This window comes from Garra rufa, chromosome 25, assembly GCF_049309525.1.
Source record: "Garra rufa chromosome 25, GarRuf1.0, whole genome shotgun sequence".
NCBI lineage: Eukaryota > Metazoa > Chordata > Actinopteri > Cypriniformes > Cyprinidae > Garra > Garra rufa.
The window spans coordinates 3,624,973-3,633,361 of record NC_133385.1 but is presented as its reverse complement, the minus strand read 5'-3'; positions in this window follow the sequence as shown (position 1 = coordinate 3,633,361).

Sequence of the window (8,389 nt, the reverse complement as noted above, 5' to 3'; positions counted from 1 at the left end):
AGCCATGTTTACATGACACTGTCAGTAGCACTACTGGCTTAGCTTGCTAGTTTTATGACTGTTTTATTAACTGTGAAATAAGCAAAAAAGATATGATGTTTACGATATGTTGAAATATCAATTTTTCCATTCCAAAGATAACATCCAACACAAATCTACAAACATATTCAGGTGAGCTAACGTTAACCGGTTTTATGTTAACTAGTGAAAACACTCCATTTATATGATGAGCTGTATCTCAAATTACGTGTTAAATGTAAACATTGTGCATTATGATCGAGTTTGTTGCTTAATTCACTGTATTTGAAATTCAACTATTGACAGTTTAAAGGAATAGTTCACTTTCAGAACAAAAATGTACAGATAATATACTCACCCCCTGGTCATCCAAGATGTTCCTGTCTTTCTTTCCTCAGTCGTAAAGAAATTGTTTTTTTAGGGAAAAACATTTTTAGGATTTCTCTCCATATAATGGACTTCTATGGTGCCCCCTGAGTTTGAACTTCCAAAATGCAGTTTAAATGCAGCTTCAAATGGCTCTAAACGATCCCAGCCGAGGAAGAAGGGTCTTATCTAGCGAAACGATCGATTATTTTCTAAAAACATTTACAGTTCATATACTTTTTAATCTCTACACAGAGTACACACAGAGCTAGACAAGACACGCATTTGAGGTTAAAAAGTATAGAAATTGTAATTTTAGAAAATTAAAGAAAATAACCAATCATTTCGCCAGATAAGATCCTTATTTCCACGGCTGGGATGGTTTAGAGCCCTTCGAAACTACATTTTGGAAGTTTAAACTCGGGGAACCATAGAAGTCCATTATATGGAAAGAAAACCTGAAATGTTTTCTCCATAATTTCTTTACGACTGAAGAAAGAAAGACATGAACATCTTGGATTGCAAGGGGGTGACTACATAATCTGTACATTTTTGTTCTGAAAGTGAACTACTCCTTTAAGAGTAAATCATTTGAAAGCATCCAGTCATGTTCATGTTCATCATGTTCAATTGATCAATATATATTGTAATAAATATTTGCTAAATTAGCATTGTATCTGATTGTATTATAGTTAATGTGTAAAAAGAGCAAATGGGAGAAGCAGATGAGCACAAAACAGCAAAACAACAGAGTCAAATCATTTTATACTTAAGACCTCAGGACTCAGAATAGTTCAGGATGTGTTGTGTGGTATTGAGTTGTCATTGTGAACACTGGTCTGATATTCCCCGCCTCCAGAGACGGAGCTGTTACCATGGCATCACGGCTCACCTGTACCTGTACCTGCACCAACATCCCAGCAGAAGAGATCAGGTGTCCATGAAGTCCAACCGTTCACAGCCCACTGACTTCCCTGAATGCTGTGAGGTACACCAGAGACAGAGCATCTGTCACAAGAGGCACAATGGGAATACGATGAAATCAATAGGGCAGAGCAGGGCTAGTTGCCACTTTTTACCTCAGTGAATATTTAATAATTCCCAGTGGTATGTGTGCATGTGTATAATGCATATTAAAGGTAGACACTGCAGGCAAAAACACAGTTTTTTCATTCATCTGTCAAGTTTGAGATTTTGGGCTTTTTGGTTTTTCATAAAGTGTTTTTTTTTTTCAGACTGGTGGAAAAAATCCTAAAAACACTTATAAGTGTTTCTTTTATAGCACTTTATCTATTTGTGTCAATAGGTTTCGATTACAATCCATATTTTTTAAAAGCCATTTTCTCAAAACGAGTTTTTTCTGCTACACTGAACCATAAATGTGACCCTGGTCCACAAAAGCAGTCATAAGGTTAAATTTGACAAAACTGAGATTTATACATCATATGAAAGCTCAATAAAAAAGCTTTCTATTGATGTATGGTTTGTTAGGATAGGTCAATATTTGACTGAGATACAGTACATCTATTTGAAATCAGAAATCTGAGGGTGCAAAAAAATCAAAAAGACTGAGAAAATCACCTTTAAATTTGTCCAAATTAAGTTCTTAACAATGCATATTACTAATCAAAAATTACATTTTGATATGTTTACAGTAGGAATTTTACAAAAAATCTTCATGGAACTTGAACTTTACTTAATTTCCTAATGATTTTTGGCATAAAAGAAAAATCTAAAATTTTGACCCATGCAATGTATTTTTGGCTATTGCTATTGCGACTTAAGACTGGTTTTGTGGTCCAGGGTCACAAATCTCCACTTCAGTAGCACTTTACATTTTTATTCCTGACTATATCCTGAAGTTTTTTAGAAAGGGATTTGTTCATATATGATTTGCTTGATTTTATACATTTTATTCCCCCAAAAATTGTAAAAAAAAAATCATAAAAAATCTATTGTTTTCTGTCTGTTCTAAGTTTTATCTGAATTATGAAGTGACAAAATAAAAACATTTGATTCTAATATGTCAAAAAAAAATTAAACAAGAATTTTGAAACTGACTTTTATACTAGAAATGTAGCGCATATTTCATTAAACAATGTCTCATTTGCATATTCAAACCTAACATTTTTTCGAAAAACTTGTAATACTACGCCTTAAATGCTGATTTATTGTAAATGATGACTTTTAAAAAGAGCAATTCATATTTCAAAACAATCAGTCCTTTTAATGCACCATATTGTCGCAAAAGGTCATAAATTGATTGAAACTAAACCCCCCAGAAAATGTGACAACTAGCCCCGGTCTCTTTTCTGCAGTCTAACTAGAATAGTTTGACATCTATCTTCAGCTGGTTCAAGATGTGATTCAGCTGATGCTTAATTGCTTGAAACAGCTGAATAAAACAAGTCAGTGTAAATTGGATTTGTGAACTGACTGTCTTTCCTCCTGAATAGGCCAAATTGAAATAGAATTGATCCAGAGACCCAAGGAAGTATCGACAGGCGCTGATGTTGTTCCTGTTCCTCTTGTGACCACCAGATGGCGCAATTCCCCCATCTCTAGATCTAAAGGTAAGCAAACCAGTGAGGTTTGCAGAGTCTTAGAGAAAAGCACCAGCCTTTCCTGATTATAACGCTGCATTTCACAGCTTTTCTGTGAAAACGTGCCGTTTAGCCGCGTAACTGACATCTGCTCGGCAGACAGCGTCAAAACGGCGTCAAAAGGAAAGCATTTGAGGTATTCTGCCACGCTGTTTGTTAAAACGGTTGCAGGGAAAAACATTTAAGTCAAGTCACATACAGATTGTTTCAGAGCAGCTTCATATTGATAAACTGGAAAATAACAGTGTTCTCGTTGTAAAATTCATATTCTGAAACAAATTTAATTTTAGCTGATATTAGTTTTATTATTCAGTTCAATTTTATGGAAGCTGGTTATACTATGGAATGAACAAATAGTAAATTAAATTCGCTACATTTAAATGTTCACAATCTGAATTCTCTGCATTTCTGACTTTTTCACAATTCTGAGGTCACATCTCGCAATTCTAACCTTTTCTCTGAATTCTGACTTTACAGGTCGCAATTCTGGCTTTTTTTAGCTATTCTGTTTTTATGTTTATGTCTGGCGAATCTGAGTTTTTTTATTGAAGTTCTGACCTTACATCTTGCAATTCTGACTTTTTTCCTCATAATTCTGACTTTACATCTTTCAATTCTTTTTATTATTCTAATTCTGACTTTTTCCTCACAATTCTGACTTTTTTCTTGCCATTCTGACTTTTTCATAACAATTCTGAGTAATCGTCTCACAATTCTGACATTTTTCTCATAATTCTGACTTTTTTTCTTGCAATTCTATTTTTTTATTATAAAACTCCGACTTTACATCCTGCAATTCTGTTTTTTTTTCCTGCAATTCTGACTTTACATCTTGCAATTATGCTTTTTCTTGCAATTCTAACTTGCAATTCTGACATTTTTCCCTCATAATTCTAAGTTAACATCTCACAATTCTGACTTTTTTCCCTCATAATTCTGACTTTACATCTTTCAATTCAGTTTTTTTTCCCAATTCTGACCCTACATCTTGCAATTCTGATTTTTTTTCTTGCAATTCTGACTTTACATCTCAATTCTGAGTTTTTGCTGTGTTCTGACTTTACATGTCACAATTCTGATATTTTCTTTTAATTCTGAGTTTACATCTTGCAATTTGGACTATTTTCTTGCAAAAGAAACACAAAGTGAAAGTCTTTTCAGTCCTCTCAGTTTAAAGACAAATGAGTCCCAAATGACTTTTGAGTTTAAAAGAAGAATAAAAAGAGACTTTTCTGGAGTCGTCTTAGATATTTCTCTTCAGGAAAAGTCTCCAATAATCTCACAAATGTCTTTTCTAGAGTGTGTGCTGATCTTGTGAGTTTATTGATTCTTTGGCAATATTGCATGGTAAAAAAGTACTTTGAAATACTTTACGTTTCAAATGAGCACTAAATGTCTCAGACTGTGCTCTAATTTTCCAAAGTACTAAAATCTGCAATCAAAAGTCAAAAATTTTGATTACAGATTGTCTAGCACAACGTCACCATTTCCTTTTCTTCAAACTGAACTTCTCATGTGATTTCTGTCTCTACAGTTTCTCTCACATGGAAAATGTGGTTTTGACAGCTTCAGCATCTGCTGTTTCCACAGCATACAGCATCACACACGCTCACGCTGACCTATAGAGGGAGTGTTTTCACTGCTCTGTGATCTCTGCTGAATGGAGCGTGTTTGAGGACGATTAGCTGGGCGTCTGTGTACTGATGTCAGCTGATGTCAGCCACTGTTTTACCAGCATCATAAAGGTGCTTCTGCAAACACACCTCGCTCGCCTTGTGTTTGGAGAACAAGCCTTGAGAAATGCAGTCATTCTGAAGCACATCAGATTGAAGTGACGGCAAAATCATGCTGTGATTGCCAGTGGCTTGTGATTGTTAGAGGCAGATTAAAACACCTATTTAGTGAGTTAAGTAGGCAGCATTTTAAGGCATCTTAGGTGCTTCAAAATTTAGGTAGCGTAATTATGCTGCCTCATAAGATACATTTTGGCCAAATTATAAAACAGCACTGCATGCATTTGCCAAACCCAGAATACATCGCAACAAGCTCAGTAAAGAAATGCATCTAAGATGGCGGGCACCTTTAGAAAAACACTAAATTGTAAAATTAATTAACTCTTTATTAACACTTCTGTCTAAGCGAAGCATTTTTGGATCACAGACTTATGAGACTTCATGTCAGTTAAGATGCTGCCTTAGAAACTGCTTTTGTAGATTTTGGAACAGAGCCTTTCTTTTCTCTTGGACTCCTTGTTTTTTCACCTGGCCATAAAATCAATTGTTAGGTCCCTCCGACTGCTGCTCCTCTGTGTCTGTGTGTCTGTGTGTCTGTGTGTGTGTGTGTGTGTGTGTGTGTGTGTGTGTGTGTGTGTGTGTGTGTGTGTGTGTGTGTGTGTGTGTGTGTGTGTGTGTGTGTGTGTGTGTGCTGGTGAATAAGCTGGTAATTCCTCCTGAGAACAGTAAACTGCCCACCAGCAGATACTCGGGGCTTCAACCACCAAAGCAACCACCCACAACACCCTAGCAGTGCCTAGCAACCACCCACAACACCCTAGCAACCACTATGTATACCCTAACAATGCCCTAGCAACCACCCATAATAACCTAGTGACTGCTACCCAAGCAGCACCCTAGAGACTGACATGAACATTTTGAATCCACTATGAACACTCTAGCCATGCCCTAGCAACCAGAAACTATAGGAATGCAATACGACCGTAAACTTCGTAGCAACACCCTAGAAACCACTATGAACACTCTAGCAATGCTCTAGCAACCACTACCATATCAACCACTAAAACTTCTTAGCAACGCCCTAGAAACCACTGTAAACACTTTCTAGTAACCACATTTAATACCCTAGCAACGACTAACTTAGCAACCACCACAAACCATAGGAAACCATAGGACAAACCACCGCAAACTTTTTAGCAACACCCTAGAAACCACTATGAACATTCTAGCAATGCCTTAGCAACCACCCATAATACTCTAGTGACCACTACCCTAGCAACACCCTAAAAAGCGACATGACCATCTTAGCAATGCCCTAGAAACCACTGTGAACTCTCTAGCCATGCCCTAGCAACCACCACAAACCATAACAATACAATAGCTATTGTTATGAACAACAAAGCAGTGCCCTAGCAACCACTACCATAGCAACCCCGACATATTTCTTCCATGAACACTTTAGCAATACCCAAGCAACTATCCATAATGCTTTACAACACTCTAAAAATGACAAGACATTTTAGCAATTTTAGCAATGCCATAGAAACCACTACGAACACTCTAGCAACGCCCTAGCAACTATCCATAATGTCTTACAACACCCTAGAAACTGACATAAACATCTTAGCAATGCCCTAGAAACCACTATGAACACTCTAGAAATGCCCTAGTAACCACCCACAACACCCTAGCAGCTACTTCTATAGCAACGACCACAAACTTCTTAGCAACACCCTAGAAACCCTTTATGAACACTCTAGCAATGCCCTAGTATTCACCCACAATACCCTAGCAACCACCACAAACCATAGGAATGCCATAACAATCACTGTGACCACTCTAGCTATGCCTTAGCAACCACGCATAATACTCCAGCAACCACTACCCTAGCAACACCTTAGAAACCACTATAAACACTCTGGCAATGCCCTAGTAACCACCTGGAATACCCTAGCAACCACTACCTTAGCAACCACCACAAACCATAGGAATGCCATTGGACCAACCACCGCAAACTTCTTAGCGACACCCTAGAAACCAATATGAACACTCTGACAAATCTCTAGTAAAAAACTATAATACACTAGCAACCATTACCTAACCAACCACCACAAATCATAGGAATGCCATAGGACCAACCACAGCAAACTTCTTAGCAACACCCTAGAAACCACTATAAACACTCTGGCATTGTCCTAGTAACCACCTATAATACCCTAGCAACCACTACATTAGTAACCACCACAAATCATAGGAATGCCATAAGACCAGCCACCACAGACTTCTTAGCAACACTATAGAAACCACTATAAACCCTCTGGCAATGCCTTAGTAACCACATAAAATACCCTAGCAACCAACACAAACTATAGAAATGCCCTAGCAATCACACACAACAGGAACAACTAGGAACCCCTGGTGATCTCCATAAACACCCTAGCAACCGAACATGTTGTTGTTGTTGTTGTTGTTGTTTTTAACGGTTTTTCTAGCTGTTAAGGAGACGTTCAGGTCCTGTGGTGTAGATGAAACAGGGTTTCTGATTACAGATTAGTGTAATTTGGTCTCTGATGTGCGTCACGTGATTGTAGTGTGTCCAAACACACACACACACACACACACACACACACAGAGAGCTGGAGTGTTTTATAGACACTGCTATTACAACATTGATTGTGTCAAACGGAGCAGCCGTGGCACACTGGGCCGGACAAAAGCCCTGCTCTCTATTGATTGGATAAAAGTAATAACTGACAGGCGATTCCCTGTGTTTAATCTATGTCCTCATGCTGACCCGCACACTGCAGCCCTGCCTCCTCAGCCAGGGGTCAAAGGTTACAACAGATATTGAAAAACAATCGCAGCCGCCCCCGGGGCAATTTGTCCGGGTCAGAGGGGTGTGGAGCGCCGGAGACAGAAAGCGCTGATTCTCCATCTGTTTGCAGGAGATCCAAGGAAAGTCAATCACATTTGTTGCTCATCTGATCTCAGGTCAGATATATCCCTTCATATATTACTCATCATTACCATCGTGACTGCTTACATTCATTATGGAATTGTGTGTGTGTGTGTGTGTGTGTGTGTGTGTGTGTGTGTGTGTGTGTGTGTGTGTATATACGTATATATATATATATATATACGTATATATATATATATATATATATATATATATATACATACATAGATAGATAGATAGGTAGATGTGTGTGATTACTATTTTATATTGTTAGTAGTAATTGATATTAGTATATTAGTAATTAAAATAAATCACTATTTGTTACTAAAATATTATATTTGTTATGATGTAATGATTTTGTCATAAAAATGACAGTATTTTTTATTTATATTTTGTTTAAAATAAAGTAATTTTTAATATAATTTAATTTAATTTTAAAGTATTTAAAGTAATTTAAATACAATGCCAGTGAAAAAAATGCTGTAATAAACAATAAAGATTGTAATAATAATTAATGTGTTTAAGAAAAAATAGAATAAAAAAATAGTAAAAATTTAATTAAATTAAATTTTTAATTTAAAATAAAGTAATTTAAATAAAATGACATTGAAAATAAAACAAATGCTGTAATAAATAATAAAGATTGTTATAATAGTAAATGTTTATAAAAATTAATAATACAATTTTATAATGGAATTATAAAATTGTAAAAT